General features: G+C 33.9%; 1 long non-coding RNA gene across 3 annotated transcripts in view; it reads right to left on the bottom strand.

The window, feature by feature from the left end:
- LOC144375430 (uncharacterized) overlaps nt 1-18,118 on the bottom strand; it is a 216,962-nt gene that overhangs the window by 22,022 nt on the left and 176,822 nt on the right. The gene's annotated exons all lie outside the window — the stretch shown is intronic.

The following is an 18,118-nucleotide window of genomic DNA, read 5'->3' as shown; positions in this document are numbered from 1 at the left end:
GAGACATGCAAAAGAGGTGACTAGTTAATGATGGAGTTTTTTTTTTTAAAGGATTTAAACATACGCAGAATGAAATTGAAAAAGAATGTGTAAGTTACACATTTCTATTTTTTCTTTCCTCTTGATAATAATTTGCAGGAAACTATTCTACATGGAAGGCTGCCTTTGGTTAGAATGAGGAGGAAGATTTCACTTATAGCTTTGTCACTACTTTTTTGTGTGCTCTTGGGCAGCTCGTATCCCTTTTTTGAATAATTAGGTGATTGGATTTGATCATTAGTGTTGCTTTATTCACCACCTCTAAGTCTTTAGTGACTTAACAATAGATGATTGGTTTATAAAAATAAGGGATAAAAGCATTTCTCCCAATATTTTTGTCAGTAATAAATTCAGAAAACCAGAAATTTTATATAAGGAACTGTTATTTGCTTACAAGTGAAGAATGCTTGAACTCTGAATAGATGCCGTAAGCAAATTAAATCTTTCAAGACCTTTGAAATGTTGTTTCAAATGTTTACAGGAGATTGCAAATAATTTCAGTTTGATTGCAGAACTCTCCAGCAACTACCATCAAACAACATTCAATATGACCACTTACTTTCAAATGAACTAAAAATCAAGCCAGTAACTTTATTTTTACTTTTAAATACCATGAGTGTAGTAGTTCTATATGAAGATTCTTCTTTTAATTGGTTGGAAATATACATGTATCTATAAAAGCAATTTTTAACAACAATGAGGAAACAAATGGTAAGAAATTATAATTTTTAGCTCTTAACTAGCTATTAACTTTAAAATTCCCTTCACTTTTTTTAAGCCAATAGTAAATTAGCAGAATCACAAAATCATATTCCCTAGAATATCCCTTTCCCCATGATTTAGGAATGTTAAAATCTTAGTGCGGCACCTCTTCATGGAGCTTATGACATTTGGAAGTGTCTTTTATCCCCAAAAATTAAAAATATTCTGGATAATAATGACCACCATGAATTTTGTTTTCTACTGTTCAGGGAAAAGACACTATAGTAATTGAATTAGATAGTGTCATTCTCAAGGGCCCAAGGAGTTAGGCTTATGAAAAACAATGTTATAAACATAACTTCAGTCAAATTTAATGAACTTGAAAGAAGAAAATAAAATGTGCATTTCTGATCTAATGTTTATTTCTGAAACTTCTTTATGTCTTGCTATTTGCTTTGAAAATATGAAAGACATTAAATCATTCTTCAGAAGAACGTGGTAGGGTTAGAGGACAAAAACTACAGTTACATGCCATGAGTATTAGAAAACATGTAACTACTGAATTTTAAAAATTGGCAGCCAAAACATCTGCAGAGAGAGCCTGTCCATAGATCCTTGTTTGAGAAAGGCAAATCCACATTGGCAAAGCCCTGCTTTCTGCCAAGTACTATACCAGATTCACTCACAACGAGTAGCTCATTTTCCCCTCATTATTAACCCTGTCAGAAACATTTTCTGAGGTCAAATTTAAGCCTCCAAGAAAGGTTTACAATAGCCTCATTCTCTCTCCATGGTTGCCAAGCTCTCAAGTCATGATATCCTAAGAAACACAGGACTGAGCTAGTATTGACCAAAGCTTTCAGTAGGGGGAGGTGGGGGAAACTTGTTTTTTTTTTTTTTTCTTTTTCTTCTTCTTCTTCTCTGTAGTTTGATCTTCTGAAACCTTCTCTTTTGGGTTTTGCTTTTCTTGGGCTTCTGATTTCTTTCCCACAGGACTACCATGTTTGAAGCTATGTCCTATTTTGCAGAGTTGTGAACCACCACCAAGGTTGGGCTTAGGAGAGATGAAGACTGTTAGACCTCCCTCTAATGTGAATGTTTTTACACTGAACTCTGATATATTATACAGTTCTCTAAAGAAACAGAACCAAGAGGACAGGAAGGGAAAGTGGGAGGGAGAGTAAGGTTGGTGCACACGTGTTGAGGAATCGGTGCACTAGATTATGGAGGCCGAAAAGCCCCATTTTCTGCCATGGGAAAGAAAGCTGGTGGTGTAATTCCAGTCCAAGCCCAACAGCCTGAGAACTAGGTGAGTGCCCCATACAATCCCAGGTCAAAGGTAGGCAAAGACTGATATTCCAGCTCAACAGGCAAATAGGAAAATAACAAGGAGTGGGGAGTCCTTCCTCCACCTTTATGTTATACTCAAGCCATCAACAGATTGGATGATGATCTACCCACACTAAGGAGGACAATGTAATTCACAGAATCCATCAATTTGAATGTTAATTTCATCTAGCAACAAACTCACAGACACACTCTGAAAGAGTATTCAATTGAGGATCCTGTTTTGCCATCAAGTTGACACACAAAATTAACCATGACATAGGCCAAATGTTAATATGATGTTCAAAATACCAGAAATGCTGAAAATTCCAACAGCTGTCTATGAGTAATGAAAGTTACCAAGGTTTAAAATAGAGATACATCCCTTATATGTAGTAATTAAAGGTACACCTGTAAATGAAATCAACTGTGGAGAGAGTTTAAAATAGTATTTCTTAGACTTAGCTGCTTATTAGAATCACTGTGGGTAGGACAAAAGAAATAAAATAGGCAGAAAGGGGGGAAAAGGTAGCAAAAAGACCATAACTATAAATCTAAAAGCCCCATGATCACATTTATTACCCAGACCCATTTTTATCTCAAGGCCAGTTACTCCCAAATTTAAGAAATCTGCAAATCTCAGAGTTACTGTAAATTCATCCTCTATGGAAATTGCCTCATTTCCATTAAAACTTAAGTGCACTGCTAGCCTACATAATGCATTTTCAGATTAGATAAAACAAAGGGAAATGTGTTTGAAGAAACCTACAAAACAGGAATATTCCAAATGTTATCTAGATAGAGGAGACAATGTCATCCTGAAGATCCTGGAAGAATACCAGACCTCCATAAGTATCCTGTGACCTGTGATCAAAGAACTGATGTCACCAAGCTGATGTTATTCCTATGTACCCTCCCATGTACACCCCCTAACAAATTTGTTTCTGTTGTTGGTTTTTTGTTTGTTTTTGTACTAAGGATCTAACCCAGGGACACTTTGCCCCTAAATTAAAGACATAGTCCTTTTTCTGTTTCTTTCTTTTCTTTTTTTTTCTTTTTCTTTTCTTCAGACAGGGTTTTGTTAAATTGCTGAAGCTAACCTCAGACTTGGGATCCTTCTGCCTCAGCCTGCCAAGCTGCTGGCATTACAGGCATGAGCCACTGCACCCAGCTTCAAAAGAAAAGTCCAAGATCTTGACAACAATTGTCACTATGGAAATAGCCCAAACTCTGCTTTAAGAGTGTGTTTCTTCAACCTTTTACTTTCTAAAAAAGCTTTTCCTCTTTACTAAAACCTGACATCCTTTTTTCTCTGATGTGGAGTCTCTGAGCAGAGGTCTCCTCTTACTCTAGAGAGATGTTCCAGAGCCTACTTATGGCAATTTCATGATTTTAAAGGAAAACAAAATGCAAAAGTTCGGACTCCACATAGACCAAGAAAATCAATCTCTGAGGAAAACATTTGGTCATCAATAGTTTTGGTTTTCATAATTTTTTAATGTTCCATGAAGCTGGAGAACCACTGAAATAAAATCAGAACTTTCCTCTGATTAATGTATCCTTTAGGAAATCTAATACTTAATAACTATATTGAAGCTGTTATATAGTCAAATCAAGAGTTAAGATGGTTTAAGTACATGGGGAATAAAGCAAATTGAGATGAAAATATAACAAATTTTCTTGAATTTATAAGTAATAGTAGTTGCATGAGGATTTGGATTTATGAAGAGTCTATTAAAATGAGATTTTATCCACTTTTATATGTATAACTGTAATGCTCTAATTAAAATCATCATCATCATCATCATCACTCCAGAAATTCCCAGAAGAGAGATCAGTAGTATAGAGAAGCAGAACAGGGAGAGGGAGGAGGGAAGGTAAAGGAAAGGACCCAGGGGAGGAGACTGACAAATCATGTTTTGTGGATATAGGAGTGCGGCATAACAAATCCCACTATTATGTACAGAGAAGATCCAGATTCCAGGAACAAAAATGGACATCAGAAAAGAATGTGTGTCTTCTTCCTTCTGTCAGGGGAAAAAAAGTGGAAAACAAAATTCGAAAGTAGGTGTGAAAATTTTAAAGAAAGTAACAGCAGTGTTCTAATAGGCTAGCTTTTCTCCCTCAAGGAGAATCTGATACTATTTGTGGAGAAGAAAAAAAAATGAACCTGCCTTTTTTTTAATGAATGTTTTTCAGGAAAAGTGACATAATTATTGAAACAACAATAAATAGACATTAGTGTTGCCACTTTCAGATGAGGAAACAGAGGCTGAAAGAGGTTAGGTAACTCACTCAAAATCATAGGAGCAGAAATGATATTTGAACTGAAGATGTTTGACCTAAACACATACTGAGAGCTGAAGAACTCTCCTGTTTAGAGACTCACTTTGAGCATCACAGAACTCACTCTAATTCTGTGACATATATTTTTTTAACTTTGCAAAAGGTACTTAGCCTTTTTTCAGATTCATTTATATTATTACTAATATGCAAATAATAATAGAACCTTCCTCAAGGATTTGTTGGGAAGGAAAACGATTTTCCATTGCATATTACATGGGTATTTATAGACTCCTATTATGTGCAAGGCACAGTTCTAAATACTGGAAGCTGTAGCAATCAATGAAATAGGCAAGTTGCTTTTGTGGAATTTATGTCCTAGAGGAAGAATAAGCAAGTGCACAAATTGTCCATATTGAAGATTTCTCTCATGTCCCAAGGACTTACAAGTACAGACACATTAAATTCCAGCTATCATCAAGTGATGCTTTCATTTTGCATTGTTAGCCTGTTTTAGAAATGGTCTCTTTGTGATATTCATCACAGCATCCAAAAATCACTCACAAAAAGATTTCATGGTACTAACTAAAGGGGCTTCCTCTAAATAACTGAAATGAAAATCCGAATCTGATGCTTTTCAAAGAAAGAGAGAGTTTTTATATAATAGTTTCTTTAAATAAGAGAGAAAGATGATCTTGAATAGGGTTTTGGTAAAAGTGACTGATAATAACTAAGAGAAATTTGAGGTAGCTGTATTAATATTCAAAAAAGAAGACATAAAAAGTATCACTGGGGATAAAGTAATGATTTGTAGCAATAATAATAATAATAATTCAGAATGATAAAAGAAACTTTATACCTAATAGCATAACTTCAAAATTTATAAGGCAAAAATTGAAAAATTTACAAGTGCAAAATGAACATTTTTTAAAATGCCAATATGATATATGATATGCAAGCCTCAAAAATTTCACATAATTTAAACTATCTAGAAACTATTATCTAACTATAGCTAAATGAAGTTAGGAGCTGACTAAAATAGCGAGAGGGGGAGGGTACCATAGAGACAGAAAAAGAGATGGAGAGAGACATAGAAAATCTCTGACTTCCTGGAGTTGAACAATACTCTTCTAAATAATGCTCAGAACAAAGAAATTTAAACAACTGATGAAGTATTTTAGAATCAATGAAACTAAAACACAACATTTCAAATTTTATGTGATGCAACTAAAGCAGTATTTAGAGAGCAGTGCATAGCTTCATCATCATCTCTATGTTGAAAAATAGAGTTTGAAAATAAATTATGCATGCCTTTTTCACTAAGAAGCCACAAGAGAAAAATCAAAACCAAAACCTGCAGAAGAAATAATAAAGAAAAATCAGAAAAATATGATATATTCAAAACCAGCAAACTTTAAGCCTCTGAAAATATTAAATGATTAAGCCCCTACCAAAATATTAATATGGGGTACAAAAAGAAAAAGAGTAATACAAATTTCAGTATAGCATCAGGAATTACAAACAGGAGTATTACCACTCTTCATATCTGCCTCAAAGGTCATTGAAGAATAGTCTAAAGAACTTTTTAGTAATAAATTAGAAAAAAAATGAAATGTATAAATTCTTCAAAATAAAACTGTAGGAAGATATCAAGTAAAAAATAAAATCTGATTTTAAAACATTTCAACAAAGACTCTAGGTCTAGACAGCTTCATAGTGAACTTTTTCAAATATCTAAAAAAATAATAATAATAGCAATCACAACACTTTAATCATAGAAAGAGAAGAAACATTCCCCAATTCTTTTTAGGAGGCCAGTATAATTTTGATATTAAAACCTGACAAAGACGTTATAAGAAAGAAAAATTATCCCAAAAAATAAATTAAATAACCCTCAGAAACATAAAGGCAAAAATCCTAATTAAACATAAGTCAATCAAATTCACTGATATTAACAAAAAATAGTGACATTATGACCAAATTACCTATTCCATGAGTGGAAGCTGTTTTTCTAAACAATCAAAATACATCAATATAATGCACCACACTAACAAAAATAACAACAACAACAAAAATCCTACATTTTAATAGGGTAAAATAATCTGAGAAAATTTGTTATTCATTTATGATTTAAATAAGAAATCACATTATATTTACGAATTATCCCTTAAAGGGGGACTAGGTAATTGCCCAGGGGTCATAAGCTAAAGTCACAAAAATAGAACTATTTTCCATGACATGGTTCTTTGTATGGTTTGTTAACAGTAGGAGAGTATTTACTTATAAAAAGAAATCCATTTCTTTAGGAAGAATAATAATTAAAGATGAAGACTTTATACTATTTGTTTCTTATACCAAAGTTTAGTTAGTCCTTCCTTCATATTATTATATTATTTGTTTGAAAAGGGCTTACTGAATGGAAGAATGATAGTCTCCCCTTTGTTTCCTGGTGTTCATTTTTTTTCCCTGCTGTAAATTCTCTCTCCACACTAGAAACATACGTTTACTTATCTAAAAGGGGGAGAAATGAAAGTAATAAAACAGATAAGATTAAAGCAATATTTTATTACTTTAAGTTAATTTTCTCATTTTTCAAGGTCAAATACAACAGGCAAACAAGCTTCAAGTTAAATATAAAAAATGCAACAAACCAATAACTTATAATTCTCTTAAGGGATAGAAATTGCTGAGGAGCTTTTTATTTTTTAATGGAAAAAAATAAATCTAATATGAGCATGATTTACAAAAGGTTTCCACAAAACAGTATTCAGTAAATTATTCCATCCAACCTCACATTTATCATAAGACGTGGCTATTTTCTTAAGCATATTTAAATGCCACTTCAAAAAACAATCTTATTTTCCAAACTGCCTTTTTTGTCAGGTTTCATTTCAGTAGTGAGGCACATCTCATTTGCTCCCTTATGGGAAGCTGTATTTTAACTCTTTTCATTTATCTATGAGACACTGTTGATGAACAAATGAATTAATTTATCTGCTCTGCTTTTAATTTTTAAATTGTCACTTTGCAGGGTTTCCTAAGGAAATTATTAAAAATACTCCTCTAAAGTCCTTCAATGTGTTCTCACATTTGGTTAAATGCACATTGAGGAACGATCTCATAAAAGTACCTATTTGTGTTTTCTATATATTATGTTTCTAGAAATTAGGTCCTACTTGTCAAGAGACCAGTTTTATTTATTTATCTGTTTGTTTGTTTATTTATTTGTGTGTGTGTGTGTGTGTTGCTGAGGATTGAACCTAGGGCCTTGTGCATGAGAGGCAAGCACTCTGCCAACTGAGCTATATCCTCAGCCCCCAATTTTAATCTTTTTTAATATTTTCATTTTGTTTTAAAGAAAAATAATCTGTTAGTATAAACAAATTTTGTTCTATCCTTCACTTATTAGTATCAAATTTTCAACACTTAGGTAATTAACTAATTGGGATTTTGTGTGTGTGTTTTAGAAATGCTACTATTAAAAATTACTTTCAGATGAAATTATAAACAGTGATACTTATAAGAGAAACTGTCCAGAAAATAAAACTATCATTTGATCCCAAAACTTCCTAAATTGAGTTTGTTAATATTACCAACATTTCAGCATTGAGGCTAGTGGCTAACAGTACCCTAAGAGTCTCAAGAGTGATTATGTTCCAACCTAGAGGCAGGTTTTTTTTATCAGGACTTTAGTAATCTCAGCACCACATTGTGTAGGGGAATAGGAAAGTCACATTTAAGAAGTTAAAAGATAAATTTATTATTTGGGTTTAATGAAGCCATCACTATAAACACAGTAGGACAGTACTGCTTTTTCTCAGGGCATCTTCCATTATATAAAGTGGTGTTCCTAGAAGAAAGAACTCAACATGAATTTTATAGGGGAAAAAAACTGATACTAAGAGAACTGGTTTACAGGAGTAGTATTTTTTTACAGGATTTTTTCAGGTCAAGAATGCACTATTAAAGCAGGTTTTTATATTGTACGTTAAGCTGCATTCTATTATCATATCTTAGAGAAGTAACCTAAATTGGTTGGCCCCTAAATCCGATGACAGGTTTCTTACAAGACTAAGGCAGAGGGAGACAGGACACAGACACTCAGGGCAGAAGACAGGGTGAAGACAGAGGGTGAGAGTGCAGTGATGAATCTCCAAACCAAGAAATGTCAGGAACTGCTGGTGCCACCAGGGGCAAACAGAAAGGCAAGGACCAGATTCTCCCTGATAGCCTCCAGAAGGAACCAACCCTACTATTACCTTGACTTTAGATGTCTGCTCTGAATAACTTGAAGGAATATATCCCTGTTGTATTAAGCCATCAAGCATTTGTTATCGTAGACTTACATTAACATATGGGGATACTTCCCTCTTCCTGGATGTCCTTTGCTTCAAGTCTAAAGGCCTCCTCCTCAGAAGGGATTTCCTTGACCATATCATTAAAACTTATCTCTAAAACTACTATTCTTTATCACTGAATTCTGTTCACTATTGTGGCATTTATCACAAATTACATTGATATATTTATTGCCTGACTTCCACACCAGACATAACCTTTATGCAGTCTCTTTTTTTTCCTCTGAATTAAACTTGCACATGCCAAGCACACAACTGGGCTCCATGGAAACAATACAAACAAAGCACCCCTACAATGTTCACAAGCATCGTGGAATTTACTAAGAAAGGGAAGGCAAAGATAGACTGTGTCATCTGCTGCACACTAAGTACAAAACCCTCAAATCTTCAATATTTGTTTTTGAATTCCATTTGGTCATAACACAACTGTAGGTTTCTACTGAATCTTTCTCCATGCAGTACTCTGTATCATTTACTATGATTTCACTTTTTTTTCTCTATTAGTTCATCTCACCACCCTCTTGGAAATGAAAAGTATTGTATGTTCAAGAAGTTTATTCTCTAGGGCTGGGGATATAGCTCAGTGGTAAAACACTTGCCTAACATGTGAAGCCCTGGGTTCAATCCCCAGCACTACAAAAATGAAAAATAAAAAAAAAAATAAATAAAACCTTTATTCTCTAATCTTAGCCCTAAACATAAGTCCCATAAGTCCCCATGGTGTCAGCTCCTAAGCTATTTCCCCATGTTTTTAAACAATTATTGAATGCTTCTTATACATCAGTGACTGTCCTGTTAAACACTCAAAACTTAGAAATAGGTCATAGTGAAAGCAGCATATCATTTCAATGTCTTAGTATTATTTAACTAGACTAAGGATAATTTAGTCATATAAAAAACGTACCTTTATTGATTACTTATTGAAAGTTATTATTAATTCAAAGAAGGGAAAGATATGACAGTTGCAAATCATTTCTGTTCAGCAAATGTACTTCCAAAGTGTTGTGGACATTGATCTGTAGGATGCTAACCAGTCATGTTCCTAACCTGTTTTTTTCCTGATAATCTTTCTCTAATACCTGTAAGCTCTCCTCCTATAAGCCTCCTGAGCACCAGTTTTAGCATTTTTTCTGCTCCCTAATTAGTTTAATAAATATTTTGCATGTGTTCATCATATATTTGTATAAGAGTATATTAAGGACTTAAAAAATGATGGCAAATCTAAGTGCTTTATAAATATTAACTTACCAAACACTTATCAAGGTATTCTTTTAAAGAACTAAAATTTTCTTTCTGAGTTGCACTGCCAGTTTTGTGATACTACCTTGATAGTCTTTGGCTCCTATACCACTTAACACACAGCATGAAAGATTTTAGATCAATGATACAAAAGATACAGTGCTGTATAGGATTGCCTTGCTTTACTAGACTGGTAAACTACACTTTCTTAACACTTCCACTCTCACTTTTTCTAATGAAAGGCATAGGGGAAAAAAATCAGTAAGAGCCCAGAAAACTGTTTTTTATCCTAACTAAATACTGCTGAAAATCCATAAGCAAGGCAGAAGAGGCAATCAGTGCAGTCTCTATTCATCACAATGCTGTTCATCTCTCCTACAGAATCAACAACTAAGGTTACCTTTGATCAACAGGTACTGTGCTGATCACAGCAGGTGAGGAACAAAATTCAGGCAGGCTATCTTCTTGAATGATGCCCCTGCACTTTTGGAAACATCACTGAAGTATCATTTTTTAAAAATCTATAAAGGAAAGCATTCGTTTGTCTATGATAGCATGATTTAATCATCTTGGGTATTTAAATCTGAATAGTCATATGCAAAAACATAAGCTTTTCAGATTTTAAGAATAGGCACATACACTTTTATGTACATACATTTATACACAGGCACACATTTATATCACAGAAATCATTTTAAGTTTTAATTATATTAATTTACATTAAACTTAGTCAAATCAGACTTTTAAACATAAATATTTGGTCGCAGATAAGCTACTTTAATGCTATTGAGTCATGCTATTGAGTCTTCAGAATTTTTAATGTGTGCAACAAGGTGACATACTGAATATCAAAATCTCTCTTATTCTTCACTTTGCATTTGTTCTTAATATAATGGAGATCTCTATAAAATGTAATTTTGTAGTCACATTGGGACATCAGATCAAGAGAAAATATAACCAGAGAGAGAGAGAGAGAGAGAGAGAGAGAGAGAGAGAGAGAGAGAGAGAGAACTGCCATATATAGATTACTAAGGATGAAATTTTAAAATTTCTCTTTATTATTCATTTTCTTGGCAAATTACACAAAATAAGTTATTTTATCTTTTATAATTTCAATGCAATTGAAGGTCAGTCATTGAGTAGATGCAAACATACAAGACAAGGCTAATGTAGAACATACCTAACATTTTATTCTTCAGTACTGAAGCATTGTAGGCAGAAGAATAAAATACATGGTTTTGTTTTTATTTTCATTTGCCTTATTGGCATTTAGCCTGAGTAGTAGTTTTCTCAGTGATTCATCTAAAAACATGCTTTTAGAAGGGAAGCCTTCACATTTAGGGTCATTTGTATTAAGATTTTCATTTTTAAGTTATAGAATTTCAACTGTGTAAGTGTTCAAATGAGGAATAGATATGGTACAATATGAACCATTAATCAGAAATGCTGAAAAATATAAGGAGTAGTTAAGTACACAATTTATTGTTCAGGAGTTCTAACCATCTATTAATTAGTCATATGCTGCCTACTCATAAGCCCTGAGGTCCACCAGGGCCTGAACAAGACCCATGGGGTGCACTGTTCTAAAGTTTAGGTAGAGAATAGGAAAAATTAGGGAAGGTAGAATCATATTATACAGCTATATTTTATATAATTAGTCTATTATATAGAAGGTAGAACTATATTACATAGTTAAAACTATGTAATTAGTTTATATCATATAGAAAGTAGAACTATATCATGTAGTTGATCTTCTAAGTGTCAGACATTCTGCTAGATGTTGTGATATAAATAAAACCTGTACTGATAGAGCATTTAGCTTATGTAATAGATTTTTGGATGGCTTTTTGTTCCAGTGATCATGTTATAGTTAAAGCTTTGTCCCAGCGTTTCATAAACTGACTTCCAGACCACTCACATATAATCAAATCAAGCCTTTATTGAAGCACACCAGTGGCGGCTGACCAGAATATAAAGCTGTTCCCCTGATCAGCCCCGAACAATTGCAAGGGCACTCCTTATAAGCCTGAAAACCACAAAAGGGATGTTCAGGGGGTCTAGCCAATGCAAGCAAGCCAGGTTACAGAAGTGGGACAGTGCAGACAAGCAGAGGGAAGCCTAAAAAATCACAGTTAGCCCAGTCACCCCAGTTACAGAAACAGAGCCCCGTTACCCGAGTTACAGAAACAATACCCCATTAGGTAGTTCCGTGTTCTTAAAGGTTTCTATAGCAAAAGGAAAAGAACATCTTGCTCCAGTCATGACTCTTCTACTTGGCATGGTTGTTTTACAGGATGAAGTCATAAAACAAAATGGAGTCACATTTGCTCCTACTATCACAATCAAAAATACCTAACATAAACAGAGGAGGAAAAGTTTATTTTGGCTCATGGTTTCAGAGATTTAAGTACATGGTCAAATGATTCCATTACTTGGGATCTGAGGCCAGGCAGAACATCATGGTGGAAGGGTATGGTAGAGGAAATCTTCTTAGCTCATTACAGCTGGGAAGCAGAGGGAAAAAAGAGAGGAAGGAGCTGGGGACAAGATAAAGCCTTTCAGAACACACCCCAGTGACCTACTTTCAGTTAGGTCCTACCCCAATGATCCACTCAGATTATTCATGCATCAAATCACTGTTGAAGTCATGATGCAATAATGTCCTCAAAACCAAATCTCTGGACATTGCTACCTTGGGACCAAACCTTTAAGTACATGAGCCTTTGGGGTCATTCTAGATGCAAGCTGTAACAGACCTTAAAACAATAAGAACATCAGCCATATATAAATATTTAAAATCTCAATAACTAATATAAAGTTAAAGTATTAGGATAGTGGTTACTGGGATGAGAGGAACTTTATCATATGTACCTTCTATTTCCTATTAAAAAGCTTAAAAATAATTCAATATGAGAGATGTCAATCAGGTCACTGGTTTTATAAGTAGTCTTTTTAAAAATGTCCTGGGTGAGAACATAAACTGCAATTCAACAATTTTGGTGATAATTCTATCCACAGACGTAGGGGAGAAAAACTCAAGAAAGTCCACTGCTCTCCTCCCATGCAACTATAATATTTAAAAAGTCTAAATCAGATAATAAGAAATTCTTCAACTCAAATTCTGTCTTTGGGCAAATGTATACTCAAAGAACAGTCATATCTAGGGTACTGTGCCTCTTCCACCAAATGGAATCTTTAGAGCTAAAGATAATTCTTTTTTAAAATGCTGTTTCTTTATTATTGAAAGGAGAAAAGAGGGATGGGTCATTTTTCATCCAGTCACTGATGGTTATTTAACTTCAGTTTTTTGTTTATTTGTTTGTTATGGGTACAAAGTATTGAGCCCAGGGGAGCTTTACCACTGAGCTATATCCCCAGTCCTATTTTTAATTTTAAATTTTTAGACAGGGTCTGTATAAGTTGCTGAGACTGGCCTTGAACTTGTAATCCTCCTGCCTCAGCCATCCCAGTTAATGAGATTACGGGCACACACTACCATGCCCACCTGACTTCAGCTTACTGCAAAGAAAAATTAAAGGACTTGAGTTAATTGATTGAGGGTATAGCAGAAACAAAACTCAATTACTTACATTCATTTCTCTTATTGAAAAAATATCTAAGAATGTGAATAAGATTAAATCATAAGAAAGTGAGTCTCAACATGGGCTGTGATTTTTACAAAATTAGTAATGACTGACGTTTTGAGAACAGGCTTTGAATGTGGAGCAGTAGATTTGAATCCTAGTACCCACAGATCCCTAGTAGCTCATAAATTGCACACACCTCAAAGCTTGGGTTTTCGTAATTGTTAAATCCTGAAAATAAGTGATTCTTTTATGGGGTTAAAGGGTTAATTGAATAATGTTCATAAAATAGATTTAGTAGAATTATTTAATGAGTAATTCAAAATTTTTTATTTTACAATTCCATTCACAAATATCAGGACTAAGAAATGCACAACTTGACCAAAATCAAGAAAACATCTAAATTTTTAAAACATCTAAACATTTAAAAATTCCAATTCTCAATTTAAAGTGATTTTTCTAGAATTTCACATTACTTCCAATAATCTGCTATTCAGAGCAAATATTGATCTTTATCTTCCTAATGAAGAAAAAATGAGAACACATAATTAAGACATCTGTGGTTATAAAAATGTTCTTTCACTTAGTTCTTATATAGAACATCTAAATAACTGCACATGCCACCCTGGAGTGTTCAGAATAAAAAGCAGACTCCTCTCTGAAAACTGGAAAATGAGTAGTATATTCTGTGTTTTCCATCCATGACTTTTTACACTGTCTCAGCAATCTATAGACACAATCACTATAATGATCCACATGCTGCTCACCTCTACATTTCCAGACCTCTGAGGTACAAAGGATTGACAGTGCCAAGATTGAGATTTACTATATACATTACTTTATAGATGTCAAGTCAAGACTATTATAGTAAGTCAGATAGTAAAATCTTAAACATTATGTAATGTATAAGTCATCCCAAAGAAATACACTCAGCCAGAGATGTTTCACACTCAGCCAGAGATGTTTCTCAAAGATTCCAAAAATATAAAATAATATCCTGGAAATCATAAAAAGTGGTGTGTGTGTATATAAACATCATACAAATTGGTCTAGTAATAATGCCAAATGTACATGTATATGCATATAGTTTATTTTCAATTTTGTATTTAAAAGATTATTAGAAGAGGCCCAATAACAAAAGATTAACAAAACACCAATTTAATGTTATAAGTGCCATGGAAATCTTCACAATGAAATAACAACCCCAAAGAAACATTTAAATCTGAGAGTCTTTATAGCTTGGTTTAGTGAAGAGTAGAGAGTCCTGGAGAAATATAAAGCAAAAGGACATGATCCGATATTGATAAACTGGGAAACTTAGCAAGGTCTGTTTGTTGAGATTCTTCTCTGTGATCCTTCATGGTCAGAGAAGAGGATGTTTATTTTCTTCAGGCATATGGAATCACCTCTCTTGTGAGAGTCTTTAAGATCTATTTCAGGGGAAGATCAGAAAATCCTAGATTTTTATGGACTGCTTCAGGTGAGAAGGATAGGGGAAAAGTCAGTGACCTTCCTACTTCTGTCATTTTCTAAAATTCCTTTAGCTTAAAAATATTCATTATGCCAGGGTACCATATCCTGGGGTAACATGTTCTGACTCCATCAAAAATATCCAGCTAAGATCACTAAATATGCTAAGAATACACAACATAATTCAATCCAATACATTCTTTTGCATACCTTTATGTAACCTACTCTAGCATTTTGACAGAATCACTCTATGCTTATCCAAAAATGGATCAAAAAGCAGCTGGAAATAACTTCAGTGTATATATTAGATGTCTTGACCCACAGATTTCTAGGGTTTATATTTCTAAAAGATATTCTTGACTGATTCACAGAATTAGTTGCCATCTCTGATAAAATCCATTTACCTCATTGATGTTACCATCTGGCCTGGTTTCAACTAACTCTTATCTTTCTGGGCTTTGCTGACTGGATTTCACAATGGCTGAGTTTATTAGAATTCAACAGATGAGATCAATGTTGGATGTAACCTGCAGCTGGGCTCCATGCTCAGTCACTAAATATCAACTGAGAAATTACCAATGGTACAAATATAGCAGATAATGAAACTATAAAAGGAATTATAGAAAGTATTGTCTATTTCTTAAAAGGAACAGAATTACTGTGAAGTTTAAATGTTGCAACTTGTGCTTTCTATGGTAGCCATTTGAAAATTGTCATTTGCAAAATCCCCCTTATGGTTTGAGTTCAGCAGAACTATTAACAAATGTTTTGTAGTAGTCCATGGACCTAATCACATTAGGATTCCACCTTCAGTCAGTTAGGTCTCAAACTGATCTGTTAAAGAGATTAAATAAGAGTTATAGAGTTCAATAAGAGATCCAAATCCGTTCATTTTTAAGTACTGGTTTTAGTTTTTTCTAATAGCTATCTTTTGATTGCCTCCCATTAGTTGAATGTAAATCATCATGATTATGAAAGGTATCCTTAAAGATGGATTTCTGAGATTCACCCAGAATAATATAAAGGGGTAATAGTGATTCCCACCAAAACATCCAAGTGATAGCCCACACATTGAATAATAAATTTGATTTGTAATGTAAAAATGCTTCCTTTATCTCTTATAATCAAAGTGGCAAATATTAGCAAAGACTTAAAAGTTTAATAAATCCAGTATTGTTTTTTATCATTTTTTAAACAGAGGAAAATGAAAACAAAATAATATGTACCAAGACACGATTAATCAAGACAGCAAATGCTATATAGCCAGTGAAAATGAAAAGGTTAGAACTGAAAGGAACAAATGATTGAAAGTTTTTTTAAACTAATATAATTTAAAAATTGGTGGGAAAACACACAGCAGGAAGTGCAATATGAACCAGCATGATCCCATTTATATAAAATGCAACTTTTACATAAGACATATAAGAGGTATGAACTAAGTTAATAGCAACATTCATCTAGGGGATAATATTTAGGGGAGTGAAACTTCCAATACATGCTTTGAGTTATTTGTAACTAGTATGTCCTTTCATAATAAAATGTGATAGAGACATTTTTAATAGAAATTATAGCAGTTTTGCAACAAAACGATATCGTCAGGATATAGGTATTATTATTAGCAAGTAACAAAAAAATATGTAACTCCTTGGTGATAAAGGAACTATTTTTTGGTGGAAAAACTAAGGAATGGACATGTAGTTTGATAGCACTATACCTTAAATTACTTACAATGAAGAAAGTGTTCAAAAATATCAATTAAGTGCTTAAATGTTTGTTAAAACATCTCAGGAAATTAAATTGTGCTGTGTGTTTGTGTGCAGATACACCGAAGAAGATTGAACCTGGGGCTTCATGCATGCTAGACAAGCACTCTACCACTGACTACATCCCCAGCCTGGTACTTTTTTTATTTTTTGGTATGGGAGGTTGAACCCAGGAGTGCTTTCACACTGAGCTGTATCCCCCAGTCCCCCTTTTTTTGTTTGTTTGTTTGTTTTTGAGACAAGATCTCACTAAGTTACCTAAGGGCCTTACTAAATGGCTGAGGCTGGTCTTGAACTTGCAGCCTCCTGAGTTGCTGGCCTTACAGGCATGCACTGCTGCATCTCACTGATATTAATTTTAAAACATATTTTTACATAAAATTACTTTAAAATTGGTATAGTGTCAGTAATGTGACATAGATTACACAAACATAGCTTAATAAACTTGCCAAAATTATACAAATGATAACCTGATGTCTAACTGGAATTATTGAAGCAATGGTGAAGAGATCTGACATGATTTTCATCTCTAGTGATAGGTCTCATACTATGTTCTTTGAGATTACTGTTCCCAGGAATGCCGTAATCATTCCTACGTACTATAAACCGGGAGAGAGAGAAACTTCAAGAATTACTTCCCTGGAGAAAATGTTCCTTATAAGATTAACTGAAAATCCTAAAGGCCTCCAAGAAATAATTTTCCATGGTGAACAGGCAGGAGTGGTATTAGCGATCTGCAAATAGGTTTTGGAAGGAGGGTCTCATAACTTTCAAACACCATGACCAGCCAGGTGCCTTCTGATGTACTTCTAGGGCTCTGGAGACAGAGGCTTCCTGAAAGGAGAACCTTACCTATTTAATTTTCAATTCAAAATTCTGGGAACAGCAGAGAGAAGTAGCAAGAGTACAGGAGGAAGAGGAGGGTGTTTTTAGGAGTTCAGGGTGAAATAATAAATTTTTACAATAAGACATGTGGAACTTGGTTCACTAGTTTCTTATCCTTGTCTTTTGGGTGTTGTAGAAATTGGAATCTCTATAATCCTCATCCTAGTAATTGATTATTTTTTTAATCAATGATTTCTTTTTCAGTTTGTTGTAGAAGTAAATAAATTTTACAGATTTTCCCCCATAATATTTCTTTAAGTTAAACCCTTTTCCAGATGTTTCTAAGGTTGGTTACTAACAACAGAAATGACACTCAGCTCACTCTCAGTTTTGGTTATATTTACAAGGAAAATGTATGGGGAGTTATACAGAGGGACTGAAGTAAATTTGAACTTCATTTTAGAATTCCTTGACTGCTCAGGCTCTCAGAGAGAGCAAGGACTTTGAGGTACATAGGAGCAGAGACAGGAGG

The sequence above is a fragment of the Ictidomys tridecemlineatus genome, chromosome 2 (genome assembly GCF_052094955.1).
Source record: "Ictidomys tridecemlineatus isolate mIctTri1 chromosome 2, mIctTri1.hap1, whole genome shotgun sequence".
NCBI lineage: Eukaryota > Metazoa > Chordata > Mammalia > Rodentia > Sciuridae > Ictidomys > Ictidomys tridecemlineatus.
This window is presented reverse-complemented; position numbering and strand designations above follow the sequence as displayed.